General features: G+C 32.5%; 1 protein-coding gene across 4 annotated transcripts in view; it reads left to right on the top strand.

Moving 5' to 3' along the window:
* Positions 1 to 18590, top strand: part of FSTL5 (follistatin like 5) — a 542283-nt gene that overhangs the window by 47585 nt on the left and 476108 nt on the right. The gene's annotated exons all lie outside the window — the stretch shown is intronic.

Raw genomic sequence — 18590 nt, 5'->3', positions numbered from 1 at the left:
AATCGAACCTGGGACACTTTGGTTCCCAGCCCCTGCTCAATCCACTGAGCTATGTCAGCCAGGGCTTAGTTTAAAACTTTTTGAACAAAATCAAAGGTGTTATGTTCTTTAATTTGTCATAAAGATAAACAAAAAAGGATGTCTATATTATGTGGAAATATATAGGTTGGTAAAGGATTAGCTTTTGTACAAGCAATTAAAGTAAATTTTAATTTCATCAAAAATAATTTTGGGCTGTCTGATGTTCTTTTAATAGTAAACACCTTTATGTTAAATATTTTCAAGTATAAAATAAATTGACATTTAGGCATACTGTAAATTACATAGTTTATACACAGATTATGATACTCTAAATAACAAACTCAAATAAATCTTTATTAAATCAAATAAAGTTTATAATATGTTTTGGTTTTGATAGAACATAGGAAAGACACTAAACACATACTAGTTATGAGAGAAGATATATATTTTTAAAATTTCTTTTTTTTAAGATTATTTATTTATTTATTTTTAGAGAGGGAAGGGGAGAAAGAGAGAGAGAAACATCAATGTGCGGTTGCTGGGGTTCATGGCCGGCAACCCAGGCATGTACCCTGACTGGGGATCGAACCTGCGACACTTTGGTTCACAGCCCGTGCTCAATCCACTGAGCTATGCCAGCCAGTTAAAATTTCTTATACTGCTTGTTTTTAAAGACTTTTGAAATAAATAAATATATTAATTTTCTCCTTTACATTCAATATACACCTTTGGCATTTACATTATATATAAGTTTTTTGCTGAAATTCCTTCATAGTGTTATAATGTTTTAATAAAATAGTGAAACTTGATTGGGATTTGTATGTGGCAGGCAGACACTAGGTCAATACTTGTATTATTTTATCTTCAAAACAATCTTATGAAGATGTGCCTATTTTCTTCTTACAAATTAGAAATCAAAATTCTTGGAAATAAGGGATTTTCTGAATACATAAATTTATTACATATATTAATTGTCTAGGCATAGCATGCAGAATAGGTTTGATAGCCACAAAAAAGTAAGTAAAATGTGAAAGTATACTTTAATGTCAACTATGGTAGAAATTTAGTCACATGTAAAAACAAGTAAGTTCTTAAAGTTTCCAGTCTGAGTAAAAGCATTGGGAGAATTGGCTTTGTTCCACTAACTTTCCACTATCAGTCATGACCTCTATTTCATGGACTAATAATCACTTTTATCCAGCCCAATACTTAGAAATAATAACTCCTTTGTGAATGTTGTCAAAACACAATTTTAATACAACACATTGGCTCATACTGCAATGTATCCTGTGAATACACATTCTGTGCTGTGTGTCTGCCATCTCAAGGTCAAAACTATGTCTTTCCAATCCTTTTACTCCTGTGCCAGGAACACAGTAGATACTGTTTAATTGAATCTCTATGAGCCTTTACCTCTAAATAATTAGAAGTAATAGGTAATTGTTGGTATTTAAAACCAAGGGGCTGAGAATGTCATGGTGGTACTTAACTTGGAAACAACTTGGGACAGAAGTGAAATCAGCTATAACAGAAATGTGAGTGAGTGCCTCCGTGTGTGTCTGTGTGTGTGGCAGTGTGTGTTTGAGAGGAGCAAGGGAGCACCCTGAGTTGTGCAAGCCCCTGCATGAACCACCAGTTAATCTCCAGTCACCCCCACTCCCACCTGACCACTGGGAATGACCTTTCCTTCCCCGAAACCTGGAAAGTTAATCTCCTGATAGCCTTTATTTATTTATTTATTTATTAATTTTTTTATCCATCATTATTTGCATTTCAAAAATAATCTGGTCATCCTTTTTTTCTGCTGATTCTCATTCCAACTCAGACTATATGCCACTTGATTGGTGAGGCTTTCCAAACCTTAACTGAAAATCGAAAAGCCATAAACATCCTCTCCCCACTTTGTTATTTATTTTTATCCATAGAATTTGTCACCATCACTCAGGATGTATATTTCACTTATTTATTAGTTTGCTGAAAGTTTCCTTCCATTATACTATTCATTTTCCTGTAACCCAGCACCTAGAACAATGTTGGGCAGATGGTAAACACTCAACAAATAGATATGAAATGAATGACTCCATTGGTGACTAGAATAAGACTGAAATCAAGATGATATATATATATATTTGTATTAACTAGTTAACTACATAAATTGCATGAAAGAGTTAATTATAATCAATTCATACATAATTATATTATATAATTAATTAAATTAATATATCGGGTATAAGTTTTCATATCATTTTATCAGGGCAACATCAGAAGAGCAATGCTTAAAACAATTTTGTATACATTATTTTAATAGTATTATATGATATTTTCTTTTATTTTTTTAACCTAGTTTCTGTTTAAATTGCAAAAATATATAAATGTCTGCATGTCTGTAGACATTTATATATTTCTGAGGGAATGCATGGAGACTTTCTATTGCGATTAGGTTTCACTAATATTAATATTAGTTATTGACTAGAAAACTAAAACATGAATAATAAATGCAGTCAATTTCTAGTTCATATTAACTTTTTTCCACGTTTTTCCCAGAGAATTTTAGTACTTGGAATCTGAACCAATATATATATAGAAGTTGTTTTTACCAAATATTTGTGTGTCAAATATATAATGAATCCCCTCTTGGGAGCAAAAAGCAAAATGTGAGACTTATTTCTGAAATTGCATAGACATATCATAGGTCTAAATATAAAGATATATGTATATATTTATAAGGTTTGCAATAATATATATGCATAAATGTGGTTGAAAATATATTTTTGTCTCAAGATAAGCACAAATAACATAAATCAATCATTCTAACTATAGAAGTCTTTATTTTTAAGGCTTTATTTTTTTTTTTATTTTTAGAGTGAAAGGGAGGGTGAAAGGGAGGGAAGGAAACAGCAATGTGTGGTTGCCTCTCACACCCCCTGACCAGGGACCTGTCCCGTAACCCAGGCATGTGCCCTGACTGGGAATTGAACTGGCGACCCTTTGGTTTGCAGGCCAGCACTCAATCCACTGAGCCACACCAACCAGGGCTAATTATAGAAGTCTAAATTATAGTCCACAGTACGTGTCTGAGTAAGCTAACATGTATTTCATACAATGTGTTTATCCAACAAGTTTATGTATTATCAAATGTAGGAATTCATTAGCACTCTAGATTTGTAAAATATACTTACCACATTCCAATCCCAAAAAATGGTTATCTTATTATTATTAAAAAATAAACAGTGTTTACTTATATTGTGCTAGGAGCTTTCATATATATTAATTGTTATAACTTGGTCTTATAATAGTACTGGAATGCAAGGACTATTATTTCCGTTTATCTAAATAATATTATTAAAACCTAGAGAGGTAAAGTAACTTTCCCAAGGAAAAGAGAGGGAACAGACAGAATAGTGAGATCAGTAAGAGGCAGATAAAAGCAAAGGTGGACAAAGATGGGGAAAGGAACCAGAAAAAATAACGATGGTGATGAAGGTAAAGCAAAATCACACTGACTTCAAGGAGAAACATCTAATTGTGTTTCATATTGTTCCTCCTGCTCCTCCATAAGCACAGCCAGAGTATTCTCATGTTCATTTCTTAGCCAGACTGACACATCTTCTCCTGAAGGTCACTGTAGCTCTGGGTGAAGGTCAACTTCTCAATGAAAACTCACCAGAAAGCAATAGTTACCACTGAAACTGCTGGTATGTAGTTAGGAATGTGGGTGCTGAGCATAGTTTGTAACTATTCATTGCCATGTGCTTGGGTGATAAACTTCATGAAGTCTCCTAAATTTCAAAGCATCAAAAGAATTGTACTCAGAGTAGCCTTTGTATAACTCGGTACCATCAGGCATTTCATGTATAATAGGTGCTCTGTTAGGTTCATTCAATACATTTGGTCATTTAATTGTGAGCATTCCCACGTGGTAAGTGGTTTTATTGCTGTTTTATAGACAAGGAAGCTGTTGTTCACAAATGTTTAGTAGTCACTTAATATCACATTGTGAGCAAGTTAGGAAGCAGGATTTAGGATTTAATACACAGAATATAAAAAGTTAAGACAAGTTACACAACAAGTACATTTGGTAGTAATTTGACTTGCATGCAGTAGATGTCCTATTCTCCCCTCATTCTGATTCCATGGTAATAAGACAGAATTTTATTTCTTGGTCCCTTTGTGGTGGGATGAGACTATGTGTCTCCTACTGGCCAATGAGCAGTGAGAACTGTCATGCTGTGCATCTGGACTGAACATTTGATTACCATTGTAAAATCTCCCTAAACTCTCTTTTGCCTCCAGCGTGGCAATCATCAGATGATCAAGGTAGTGGTGGCTTAATCATCCTGTAGTGTCTAAATAACTACAATGAATAAAACATGTGGGCAATTAAGTGATTCCCTTGAAATGTGAAGGGAGGGAAAAAGCTTCTGTTCTGAACCATTGAGATTTGGGAGTTGTTTGTTATCTCAACGTAACCATAGTCTACCCTCACCAATAAAGACAGACTAGAATTTATTATAAACTCATATCACCTAATTACAAATCCTGGGCTCCTTTTTCTGTACCATCTTGACTTTCTGTTTCACTTCTACTCTTGGGAATTTTCTTAATCTTTTTTTCTCCATTCTTTTTTTCTTCTCTTTCTTGCCGTGTCATTATTTCCCATCCCAATTTGACTTCCTGGTATATTTATAACCCTACAATCTGTACACACAACTATTTTAGTTTATTACTACATACCTTCATTGGTTGACTATAAGTTCTGTTAGGGTCAGTACCATTTACATCCCTTTTCTTACCTACAGCATGATCATATTGCTGCATTGTTTGCTGAGGATGATCATCAAAGTCTTGCTTGAGGGAAAATTTTAGGACTGTAGGAGTGCTCTTTGAGTATACCTAGTGGGACCCCTTAAAGACCTTAAAATGCTGACATTTTTATGTGACTGGAGAATGCTACCTCCACCTTTACAATGCAGAGCTACTCCTGCAAACAAAAATTACCTTACAATTCTTTTACTACCCAAATTGAATTGTTTGTGAGAGTAGTTACTGTGCAAATGGGCCAAGGAGTTTGCATAATTTAGCAAGTCCAGAGAGTGTTGCTATGCACTGTAGTACAATGTAATTCAAATCACTCATTTGTGAGAGGTGATTTTTACTTCTAGTATTAAAAAAATCGTAGATGTGGTTTGGTGAAGAGTGGCAGGAGAGAACTCTAGGGAAGGAGACAGCCATTAAACAACTCATCAAAACTGTGAGTGCTTAGAGGCTGGGAACCTTCAGGCAAACCCAGGAGCATTATTTCTGGACTGAGGAAAATTTGTGCCATTCCATCTGAAATACCTGACTGCTTGAAGCATGCTCCAGGGAAGGCCCTTTAAAATGTTTATATGTTTTTCAGAGGTCAGGAAACAATGTGGACCACTGTCTGAGAACAAAAAATGAGGCAATAATAGGAGAAAATGGGTAATGGTAAAAAAAAAGTTAATTAAATGTTTTGATATTTATTATTTATTATATAATAACAATTAATTAGCATGTATTGATATATCCTGTATATATCATAATGGCTAAATATTATTAATACATCTCAAGTGTTTTTCTAATAAAGTAAATTATGTTTGAAAAATAAAAAAACACTTTTGAAATTCTTTTTCTGATAAATGAAAACCCAGTATTAACTGACTCAACCTCTCCATTTTAAGATTGTGCAAGACCAATTGAAGAATAGTTTAAAAATTGTAGTCTGAGGTTAATAAAATCTAACAGCACATAGTAGTTCCTTTAGTTATAAATTCTTTATAACTAAGAGGAATGAATCTAAGAAATTGCATACATTTTAGCAAAAATGCTTTTTAGTCCTTTGAGAGTCTTAGGCAAAAATCAAAACACAAAGATGTTTGTTAAGCTTTTTTAATTAAAAATGACCCATACATATATTACTGATGGTATAGATGCTTTCTTAATGTAATTCTCAACCTAAATGCCTCTAAAAGGGACTCTATTTTATAACGATATTTCTGTTGACATTGTGTTATTCTTCTGAGATTCTGTGCTTCCATTTCATCTTCTAAAAACTAGCAGGATAGAGAAATTCATGAGTAACCTCTTTTTTAGGGAGTGAACTTGAATATTATCAAGAACTGTGAATGGTTTGAGATGTTTCCCTCTTTGCAAGCTAGTATGTTCGCTTGCCATGCATAGTTTCATGAACAGTGGTAGAAGACACATAAAGCCCCTGGGTCAGAGATAAAGGATGGCTTATTGCTCATAGCAACAGCAGTAGCACGAGTTTAAGCTAGTTTCTGGGGCTCAGTTTCCACAGGGCAATGTAAATACGTCAGGTCATACCAGCATACACCATGGGATATGGTACACGAGGAGATCTATGAGTTGAAGGATGCTGGTTCTATTGTACGGACCGTATGCATACCTGTTCTTTCCACAAGAAGAAAACATTTTCTTTACCATGTTAGACAGTAAGTAGTTCTACCCTTTGCTCTGCATGGAGATACAGTCTGTTTTCAAAGGCTGTAAATGCACTTGCCCTTGGTTCCAGATGAAGATATTTTTTTAACATACCATTGCTGTTTGCTGTACAAACATCCTTGATCAGATAGTTCAGAGAAAATCACAGTCAGTGTCTCTGTTCATGAGTTCTACAGAAACATGAGAGACCCGTGGAAGACTTCTCCCAGTACACATGAAGAGGACCACTGTTAAAGGGTCAGACTTACCATTAAGTAAATCTGTCAAAGCCAAAATAAAATGTGGTGTGCCTTTCACAGTTGGTTTGAAACACCAGTACATAATGATGGCTTCCTCCAGCCCTTTTCCTGATTAACTTTGTCCTTCAACAACTTTAAGAAAAAAAATATTTTGTCAACCATTGAACAAGCTGCTTACATGTTTATTCCTTCAAAGCAGTGTATATTTTTTTAATCTCAGTAAACCAAGCATGCAGTGAACTGAGTCACTTTGTGTGACAAAACTAAGTCATTAAAGAGATATATCTCACTTCTAAAATTGTCAAGATATGGACCTGCTACAGAAAATCATTTGTTCCCTTTGAGAATAAATCTCAAAGGGGTACTGTTACTACAGATGTGTAGAATGGCATGAAAAAAGGTTTCTCCATTACCCCTTTTTGTCCCTACTTTAAAGTATTATGATTAAAGCTTTAAAAGTAGCTATAACTTGGAAAAATAGAGCTGCTTTCTAGTGAAGATTTGGGGTTTTAAAATGTTAAAAATGTGATGCATTAGCATTCTATTTATATCTTTTAAAAGTATGACAAAGTAGTCAAATAAAGTCAAAGTTTGTTTAAGTACTGCAGAGTCAGGCTTATCAGGATTCTGGAAAAGTCTAGTTATTTCCCAGTCTTGAGTGATACGGTCTTCCTACTAGGTGGGTATGGATTTCTAAGTGACCTGAGCCACTACACTTCTTCATACCCAACTCGATAATTAAAAGCAAAAAGTATAGTTGAAAAGTATATGGCTTTATTCCTGTTTCCCTGAAGAGTCATTGATCTTTTCACTAATATAGAAGCACCAGAATATTAAGCCCTAGGTGCAATTAAACAGTTTTTCTTTACTGTTCATTTTCTTTTGATTGACATCCAAAGCTTTCTTGTTTTTAAATATAGTTATATTTTCTGCCATGTCTCTAGGAAGGATAGTCCTAGATCATGTCAGTATGCTAAAGAAAAACAAACTATTAACTCATCTGTATCTGCATTAATTAAGAGCATTAAGCTAACTCTTGTTCAAAATATAAAAGTGTGGTTGTTTTTAACAGGCGAATGAAGTAAAAATGCATTTATTTAATCATTAATATTAATGCATTTGCAGGCTAGCATTTGCATTCACTACTTCAAATTTTAAATTAATAATAAGTTGTCCTGTACATCTTTTATTATTAAAATTCTATTATGAATTCAATTAGGAAAGCTTTGTATTATAAATGAAGAAAATATCCTCATTTATAAGCTTGATATTTAGCATGTTTAAGAGATAAAAACCTTATAGTATATAAACTAGAGTTGAAAAGAGTGGTAATATTTTTAATTAATATAGCTCACTGCTTATTTGTGGCATCATTTCTCCTGTATGTGAACTGTTAGTGTTTTTAGAGCTACAAGGTAATAGAAAACTTCAATTTGTTTTAAAAAATATAATACAGGTGGGAAATCTGAGAACCCAGAAAAAACTCAGGACATAGATGTTTGGTAAAGACCACATAGGTAGGTGCTGCTCAGCTAAGGTTTGATTTCCTGTCTTCCAGAACAGTTCTGTTTGCTTTTACACACCATCCCCTAAATTATCACTTTTCTTTTAGGTCCGTTTTTATGGACAAAAAGTACATTCAGTCATTATTGCAATAAGTATATGTTAAATACCTATTATACACAAGGTACTGAGCAAAATAATTCAAATTGAGTTCTTAACTACTCACACGTGGATTTGCCTGTGATCATTGGTGAAACAAATCTCTCAAATGAATTGATTGAAAACACTATCCAAGACCTTATTTAAATGTGCAACCAGGGGGTGATGCTTCAGAGAGAACCAGTGGAGTTTGCTCTGTAGAGCCTAGGCTACAGGGAAACAAATGAGGGGGTAACTAGGTATATTTGGTGGACGAGGCACTAGAAAAAAATATGCTTAGTTACAGCATTGAACTAGCCACCGGGTTGTCTGAAGGTGAGTAGTGCAGTGGAAACATCCAACAAAAAATGCTTTATTAAACATGCTCTTAGAAGTCTGTTTACACATACTATCAGAAATGCTGGCCATGTGGTTTGTTTCCTCCTGAGGAAGGGGCTTCTTTCTCTTTCTCAATTTTTTAATAGACTTTTTTTAGAACAGTTTTAGGTTCATGGTAAAGTTGAGTCAAGACTACAGAGAGTTCCCATAGACCATAGGAGAACTCTCCCATAGGAGAGTTCCCAGGTTCTCCTTCCTGGCACTATACCTATGCCACTTCCCCACTATCGACACCCAGAGCCAGAGTCCTACATTGGTTACAGTCCCTGAGCCTACATCGTTACCGCCCAGGGCACATCATTTACTTTAGAGGTTCTCTATTGATGTCATGCATCTTGTGGATTTTAACAAATGCATAGTGACCTGTATCTGCCATTGTGGTGTCATACAAAATAATGTCACTGTTCTAAACAACCTCTTGGCTCTGTTTATTCTTCTGTCACCCACTGCTACCATGGTTGCTGACCTTTTTCCTATCTCCATAGTTTTGCCTATTTCAAAATGTTAAATAGGTTTAATCCTAGAATATATAGCATTTTCAGGTTAGCTTCTCTTTAACAGTAATATGTATTTAAGTTCCTCCATATAATTTTATGATTTGCTAGCTCATTTCTTATTGGCGCTGAATATTTTCCATTGCCTGGATGTAGCAGTTATTTATCCATTCACCTACTAAAAGCCATCTTTGTTGCTTGATTTTTGCAATTATAAATAAGTTGCTATAAACATCTATGCACAAGTTTCTGTGTGGCCATCAGTTTTCAGCTCACTTAGCTACATATCATATGGTATGAATATGTTCAGTTTTCTAAGAAACTGCTAAATATCTTCCAAAGTGGCTACACTGTCTTACATTCCCACCAAGAAATAACGAGAGTTCTTGTTGCTCCATATTCTTGTCAGTGTTTGGTTGTGCATTTTAAAAAAAATTTTGGCCATTGTAATATATATCTTCCGAGCTCATTGTGGTTTGAATGTCCAATTCACTGAATATATATGTTTACTGTATTTGCACATACTTATTTGCCATCTGTGTATTTTCTCTGGTGTAGGTGTCAGCTCAGGTCTTTTGACCACTTTATAACTGAGTTGTTAGTTTTCTTATTGTTAAGTTTTATGAATTTATCATCTATTTTGGAAAATTTTGCTTTCTCATTTGTGTCTTTTGCAAATATTTTCTTTCTGACTGCCTTATCTTCTCATCCTCTTGGCATCATCTTTTGTGGAGTCTAAGTTTTAATTTTAATGAAGTCCAGCTTACTAAGTATTTCTTTCATGGATTGCATTGTTTATTTTAGATGCTCTTTATTACACTGAGAAAGTTCTTTATTTTTAGTTGGGGGAGATTATTGTTTTTATCATGAATACATATTGAATTTTGTCAAATGCTTTTTCTGCATTTATTGATATAATCATGTGATTTTTTCCCCTTTAGCCTGCTGATGTGATGAATTACATTTATTATTGTTTAATGTTAAATCAGTTTGTATACCTGGTATAAATTCCGCTTGTTTATGATGCATAATTCTTTTTCTACATTGTTGAATTCAATTAGCTAATATTTTATTGAGAATTTTTGCATCTATGTTCATGAAAGATATTGGTCTTTAGTTTTCTTATAATGTCTTTGGTTTTAGCATTAGGGTAATGCTGGACTCATAAAATGAGTTAGGGTTTCCCTTTTGCATTTATCTTCTAGAAAAGATTGTGAATAATTGGTATAATTTCTTCCTCAAATGTTTGGTAGAATTTCCTGGTAAACCCATCTGCGTGGTCTTAGCACTTTTGTTTTAATTATTGATTTAATTTCACTAACACATAGAGATCTATTTAGATTATATATTTCTTTTCATGTGTGTTTTGGCAGATTGCTTGTTTCAAGGAATTTGTATATATTATCTAAATTATCAAGAGTGTAGATATAGAATTGTTTATAATATTTCTTGATTATTATTTTTCTGTCCATAAAATCTCTCATTTAAAAAATTATTTTCTTATTTTTATTTCATTTTTTACTGCTTAAACTATTATATTTGTTTCCATTTCCTCCCCTTTGCCCCCCTCCCCCAGCCTTTGCCCCCCTCTTCCCTCTGGCCATCACCAACCACAGTGTTGTCTGTGTTCATGGGTTATACATACGTGTTCTTTGGTTAATACCTTCACCTTTTTTTCATCCAGCCTCCTCTCCCCTCTCCCTCCGGAAGCTGTGAGTCTGTTCCATGTATCCATGCCTTTGTTTCTATTGTTGTTACTTTATTTTCTTCATTAGATTCTACATATAAGTGAGATGATGTGGTATTTGTCTTGCACTGACTGGCTTGTTTCACTTAGCATAATAGCTTTCAGGTCCATCCATGCTGTTGCAGTTATTGAAAATTTCCTATGGTTTAGAGAGTTACATGAAGGTCACTCGTTCCAAATAATATATTTCAAAAGAATATAATACTATTACTTGCCAGTTTACATAGTTATTAGGATATTTTGCCAATTAGGTTTATATAAATCTTCTACAAAGACCTCACAAAAATAAGTGTCATGATACTACTCAAATAACATTAAAACAAATAAAAATACAATATACATATTTAAGATATACATATTTAAGATATGTATTTCAAAGTATTATAAACATCATTTTCTTAATTGTGATAGGGTTTAGGAAATTATTGAAGGGAATTATATGTCTCTTTAACTTTTCTAAAATTTTGAATAAAATTTAAACATATAGAAAATTAGAATTTATAGTCAGTACTTACGTAACCATGTCCAAAATAATAATTTTACTGATTGTTTGTCACACATATGTGTATGTTTTTGTGTGTATCTGTATCTATTTATCAATTTTATTTTTTCATTTCACATTATGTTATAGACATTAAACTATCTTAAAAACTTTGGTATATATCAATAATGAGTTATTTATATATTTAGAGTTTCTGATTTTGAAATACTTTTATATTCAATGAAAAATTCAAATCTATGTCTTTATTCTCTGAGTTTTCACAGATTGTTCAATTTGCATAACAGACATCAAGCTGTAGGTATATCAATTTATAGAATGTTATCATCCCCCAAGAAAATTCCCTCATGCCTCTTCCCTGTCCATTTCTTCCCCCAGTCCCTCTGAGGCCATGGAGGTTCTGATGTTTTTCACCGTAGTATAGTTTTCTGTCCTAAATTTCATGTAAAGACAATGATAACATATGTATACATTTGTGTAACACTTCTTTCACTCATAATGCTATTGAGATTCACTTATGGTATTATGTCTCTCAATATTTTATTCCCTTTTATTGCTGATTAGCATTCCTCCATATGAATATACCACAGTATTTTTTTTTAATCCATATTCCTACTGATGGAAACTTGTTGAAACTTTCATAAATAGAGCTTCTATGAGCATACTTAAGTTCCTTTTTGGTTATATATTCATTTCTCTTGGGTCAATAATTAGCAGTAGTATTCTTAAATAAGAAACTACCAGAACTTTTTAAAATTCGTTATACAATTTTGCCTTTCCAAAAGTAATGCATGAGATATACAGTTATTTCCTATGTTTTATAATATTTTCTGTTCTTTCTGTTTTTAATTTTAGTCATTCTGAAGGGTAGTGTCTTCTATAGTTTTAATTTGAATTCTCTTGGAGACTAGTGGCCCTGAGCATCTTTTCATCTGGGGGCTGGTCCTTCACAGATTTCATTTTTGATGTGTCTGTTCAGATATTTTGCTCATTATTTGTATATTTTTTATTCAGTTGTTGAAGTGCTTTATGTTTTCTCGGTACTTCAAAGTAATAAAAATACTTAATGAAAACCTTTATGTCATTGTAAAATTTCAAACAAGATAAAGCTATTGTTACCCTCTTTAGTGTGATTTCATAGAAAATATTGTGAAGACAATAAAAGTAGTTCACCTGTGGGCAGAAGTTTTAAATGTTTAACTAAATTATAAATCAAAGCTATAAATTCTAACACAAATTAGATATGACTAAAATGTTTTATCACACTATACCTAAATATATGTGATATTTATATATGTATACATTTATATTATGTATGTATATCTAGAATTATATGTATTATTCTAAAACATCATATTTATTTTACTGATGCTACATTGTTAAAAATGGGACTTCATCTACAGCAGTTAGTTTATGAGCCGCTAAAGTTAATCAGTCACACTCAATTTCAGTTCTAAAACAGTGTTTCCCTAGTATGTCATCTCTGTGACTCTCTCCTCTGAGAGGATTAATGATATGCAAACCAGAAATGGCAGAAATAACATTGAAAAGAAGGAATTAAAGCTTCAATTAGGACAGAGAGTAAAAGAACATAACAACTCTTGTAATGAAAAAAATTATCTTGTTTTATCATATTGTTAGAGTTTTAACAAGTCTTAAAAATGAACTTCTACTTCATTTTTGAAGAATGAGAAACTAAAAGATATTCAATTCTACTGAGTTACATTCCTGTCAGTACCATACACATGTGGCAAGTGGTAATATAGTTTCAACAATATACCACTCACTGTATCGATTCCATTTCACCAATTGAATAGTGTTAGCTTTTTATATTTTTGCATTTGTATTTTATTTTGGATTTATAGATACTTAAGTGATATATGTGAATAAAGTTTACAACTCATACTAAGCTTGTTATAGTTAAGCAATACGATACTGAAAAATTTAAGGCTCCATTGCCTGCCCACAGAACTATTTCTCTCCTACGAGTGGTGAGCATACAGTAATCAAGTGTTAGAGATCCTAAGGGAAAGAGGACGTGGGCATCTATGAGTTACTGCACCACGTTACTAGTTTCCACTCTATTTTATGCTTAGCTCTAAGGTGGCAGGGATGTAACCAAGAAATAATGTATGAAAATGAAAGGCAAGTGGAAAGTTAAGCAGGAAGCCCTCTAGATTCCACTCCCACTTCTCCTAGAATATTTCTGATTTTCTTATCATATATTTTGACTAATAAATGTTTTGTTGGGGTAAAATATTTATGTTGCTTAATGAAAATTAACATATTCAAGTGAATGGCCTCAATTAATTTGATTTTCTTAATTATGGTTTCAAATGGTTTGGCTAGGTCCAAAAATCAAATTTATCCCCAAAGTATAAATATTAGCTAGGACTAAATATAAATATATCATATATATATATATATATATATATATATGCATCTATATTTTTTGTTTTCACTTAATTGCTTGCTATTATGTTTTGATCTTCTGTTTACTGTATTTTATATAATTTTTTATTGCTGTCCAAGCGCAGCTGTCTTCACTTTACCCCACTGCCCTCCCCTGTCCCACTCACTCCCACCTCCCACCCTCAATCCTACCCCCTTTTGGCTTTAGAACCAAATATATTTTTTAACCACCAAGAGTAAAACCTTTATCCAGGAGATGAATTAAATATTTTAGAGTATTGCATTTACTTAGTCATTTGTTATAAAAGCATCAGTGAAACTATAAAATTTCAAGTTAAATTTGAAATTTATCTCATATGTCCACAAGTCTAATATCTTTATTTTGCTAATAAAACAATTAGGCCCTAATTGTTATGTGCCTAAGTTGCAAAATGAAATAATAATAGATTTGGAAATAAAATTCTGTTTTTTTTAAAAAGAGTAAATAGGGAGGGACCTAACACATTAATATCTTTTTTGATATATTTGCTTAAAACACTCTATCATAGGACTTATATACACACAGCCTATGTATGTATTATATGTTTCAATATTTCCATCACAAACATATTTCTACCAAGTTTACTGGATTTACAGCTCCTACATAGAAACTTTGTCTTCAGCACTTGATACTCCAAATAACTATGTATTCTCCCCTAACAAAAATAACTTGTGAATTCTCACTGTGAAATCCTAACCGTTATTTAAGTCCTTCACTATAATAAAACACCTCCCCTTTAAAACATAAATAAAATTGTTTTTGTGCTGTAGTTCAAAACCTATTCTTGTGTTCAGAGACCCTTTCTTTGGTAACTGTTCCTCAAAATCTCGTAATTTTTCCTTTTGATTGTTATAATAAAGTCCCTTATTCATCACTGAGAAGTCTATATTCATTACCTCTGAGAACATTTTTTTCTCTGAAATGTTCTGTTGAAAATGGATTCTAATGACCAAGTTATTTGGAGAAAACTGCCTATTATGCTTCTGTGGAAATCCACAATGCACAAAAGCATATTGAAGTCTGAAAAAATATTCTAAACTTTGCTTAACCTAGAATTTCCCAACTAAATGAACTAGCTATTGAACATTTTGAACACCTTCTGATGTTCTGGAAACACAATTCGGAAAACTCAGCTTTAGTGGCTTTTAAAATTAATCCTGCTATACACGTCAACTGACTGGCTTCTCTTGAAACTAACAATGCTAAAGTTGAAGATAGCAGAAATGTGTTTTTTAAATTTTTTTTACAATGTCCTATTACACCAAATTCACAATTAGTTGTGCATTCCACTATTGATGGATATTTGAATTGTTTACATTTGGGGCTATTAGGACATTATTATATGTGCCATTTATCAGATATATCCACTCATTTCTCTTGGGGTGTAATTATAAGGTCATAGGGTTGGCATATATTTAACTATAATAGATGATTTCCAAGTTTTCCAAGCTGTTTGTGCCAGCATATTTGTTTTTGTAAAATATTTCAGAATTGCTCTTAGCAATTATTTTACTTCTAGATCTTCCTATTGTCTACCTAGATAGAAAGAAATGAAATGTGACCAGATGTTATATTATTACTGCTGCTGGCAAATGATGAGCAGAACTATTGCAGGATGCTTAAATGACTGAATAATCACCTTTCAAAAATACAAGAATTGAGGCTCCAAAATTTCTAAGTCCCTTTTTGAAAGTTTAATAGAAAAGAAAATGATAATATACTGGAAACTTTACCTACTACCTACCAGAAAAGTTAACAAATATTAATACCACTGACTTCAACAGAAAATTAATATATTTAGTGTCTTCATGGTGAAACATTGCATAAACCTGCAGAGAAAAGATTTTTTATCCTGTCAGATTTGTTTCTTTTTAATGATTTAAAAATATGTCAAGAATCACGAGTGTGGACTGACTCTAAGGGCCTCTAAAGCAGTGATTAGAAATTGTGACAGATTATTAGAATCATCTGGGATTCTACTGGGATTCTACTGGGAGGATACAAAATTGTAGATGTGAGCTTAAAATTTAAATTAGAGCTTCTGGATTTGGCCCAGACATGGATATTTATAAAGGTTCCTGGATGATACTAAAGTGCAGTCGGGGTAGACACCCTTTGTACTGATGGCTAGAGTTCTGTATGAAAGAGTTAAATGTGATAAAGCCGTAAGATTATTGATTTGTGTTTGAAAAGCAGTATTAAGTATTTCTAACTTAGAAATTCCATGTAATAAATCATATAACAAGATTATTTGGAGAGAGAATGTAGAATTCTAAAATATGTATAGAATATATATAGAACATGTATATAGAACATTTATATATACACATATGAAATATGTGTAGAACATGTCTAAATTTAAAAATATATGCATAAAATATACATATATGTATAAAAGATAAAGATATGTATAACATACATATATTTTATATAAATATATACATATATACAAGATACATATAAGGATGCATATATAAAATATACACATATTTTCTATAAATATGCATATATGTATAAAAGTTACATATTATATATGATATGCATCTATATATAAAATATATACATATGTCTAAATATGCATATATTTGTATAAAATATATACATATGTCTAAATATGCATATATTTGTATAAAGTATACATATTTTGTATAAAATATGTGTATATTATTTGAATATAATAAAGAAAACTGATTCCTTATAAAAGGAAACTTATTTTGGTGAAAACTTTGTGCTGTTTGCAACTATTTAGTTGCAAATATTAGAAGACCAAAGAAAATAATAATGCACCAACATTAAGCAGATAGAATATGTGTGATGAATGTAGTGGGTAGCTAAATATATTATCTACATGATATTAACAGAGAAAAATCAAATTTATAATTTGTCAAACCACAAATAGGGTTAGGGAGAATGAACTCCAAACAAATCATAAAGACAGAACTCCCAGAAGGAATATTTGAATCATTCCTTTAATTGCCAGGTTGATTGGAGAAAGACACATAGACATGTTTTAATGATGGTTTATGGCAAAAGAAAGCCTAGGAGTCAACACCTTTGTTTAAGCAAGGTTGCTTCTGTTTATAATTAAGAAAATATATTTGTTTTTAACCACAACTGATTGTAGTTTAAGACCATTAAACAGGATGCTCATCTAAGGCTTAGATGTTTAAACTTTCCCAATATTAATATACTTTTATTTAAGTATGTGTGAGTGCAGAGATTTCAACAGTATATGGCACTTTATAGCACTTATGAAAAGAGAGAATGTATCAAGCAAAAAACTCGAGGTAACTGCAAGATGTATGGAAATGCAGAGGATGGTTATTCAACCTGGGTTTGAGGGTGGGGTAAGTGAAGAAAGAACTTAGTTGAAACTTGGAAGAAAAAATGTTGGCATTACTTAGTAAAAGGACGGGTAAAAGTGTTCTAGGCAGAAATAAAGGCATGCATATTTCAAAACTTTGAGAATGAGATCAATATTATCAAAGATTAAATATTTTCACCATAGGAAAATAGGCAGAGGCACTAACTCCATTTGAAGGGATGAGAAGCAGAGACCAATGACAGAGTACTGTAAAAACTAGCAAAACTTTTGAATTTTTCTAGGATTGAGAAGAAGTCAATGAAAAGGGTTTAAGAAGAAGAAATAATGTAAAGTTGGTAATTTCATATGCCTTAAAGGTTAATAAAATATTTTGGTAATTATTAGTGAAAAATAATTTTATAAAGAAGCAACATTTTATCTCTGTTTAGTTCATCGTACTTTGGAAAGGCTAGCCATTCTGCACAACAATCCAAAGCTCAGATTGGCCTGCTGTCTTGTTAGAAGCTTAATGTGCTTGAGAGTTAGCAGTAATACTTCCAACCCACTTCCTTCAGGCAGCGATTCAGAAAGTGCGACGCTAGAATTAACCCCATTAACATCCCATGGAAACTTGTTAGAAACGTGAATTCTCCGATCCCACCAAAATTTACTAAATTGGCCTTCTTAATAATTCTGACTTATGATAAAATTTAACAACTATCGCCTTGAGGGAAAAGCATGAGTCAAAATGTTGTCTTTTCACCTGAAGATTTTAACATAAAATAGTTCCCTTTGTACCTCCAGATTAAATCAATATTTATAAGTATGTGTTTAGATGATTGTTCCTTCTCTTAACATAAGATAGTACACTATATGCATTTTGATATGTTAAAAATCATCTAGTACCAGATAATTGTCCTTTCTTCTGATTGAATGCTCTCACGTATGCCTGTTAAACAGTCATTCAGCTTATAATAAGTTACTTGAATAACTTGCAGCCACCAGTAAGTGTATAAAACTCATCACTGCAACTTTGAAAACATGGTATCTTGAACTAAAATCTATGTCCTTGCAGCTTTCAATTACTGGTGCTAATTCAGCTCTGTAGATTATTCATAAAATTGCTAATATCCTTTCCACAGTGTTGCCCTTGAAATATTTGAACATGGCTGTTGTATGCCTTGAAATACTACTCTGTACCCCTAAGCAGGAAATGTCTGGTTTTATTAGCCATTATTTACATAACTTGATTCAAGTCCTCTTCTTTCTCCTGACTCCGCTGAACGGAGAGTCCCTTTTCCTCCTTCC

Source organism: Phyllostomus hastatus, unplaced genomic scaffold (assembly GCF_019186645.2).
Source record: "Phyllostomus hastatus isolate PE091 unplaced genomic scaffold, TTU_PhHast_1.1 phas_contig_159, whole genome shotgun sequence".
NCBI classification, from domain to species: Eukaryota; Metazoa; Chordata; class Mammalia; order Chiroptera; family Phyllostomidae; genus Phyllostomus; species Phyllostomus hastatus.
The sequence above is the reverse complement of the archived record's forward strand: the minus strand, read 5'-3'. Positions and strand labels throughout refer to the sequence as shown.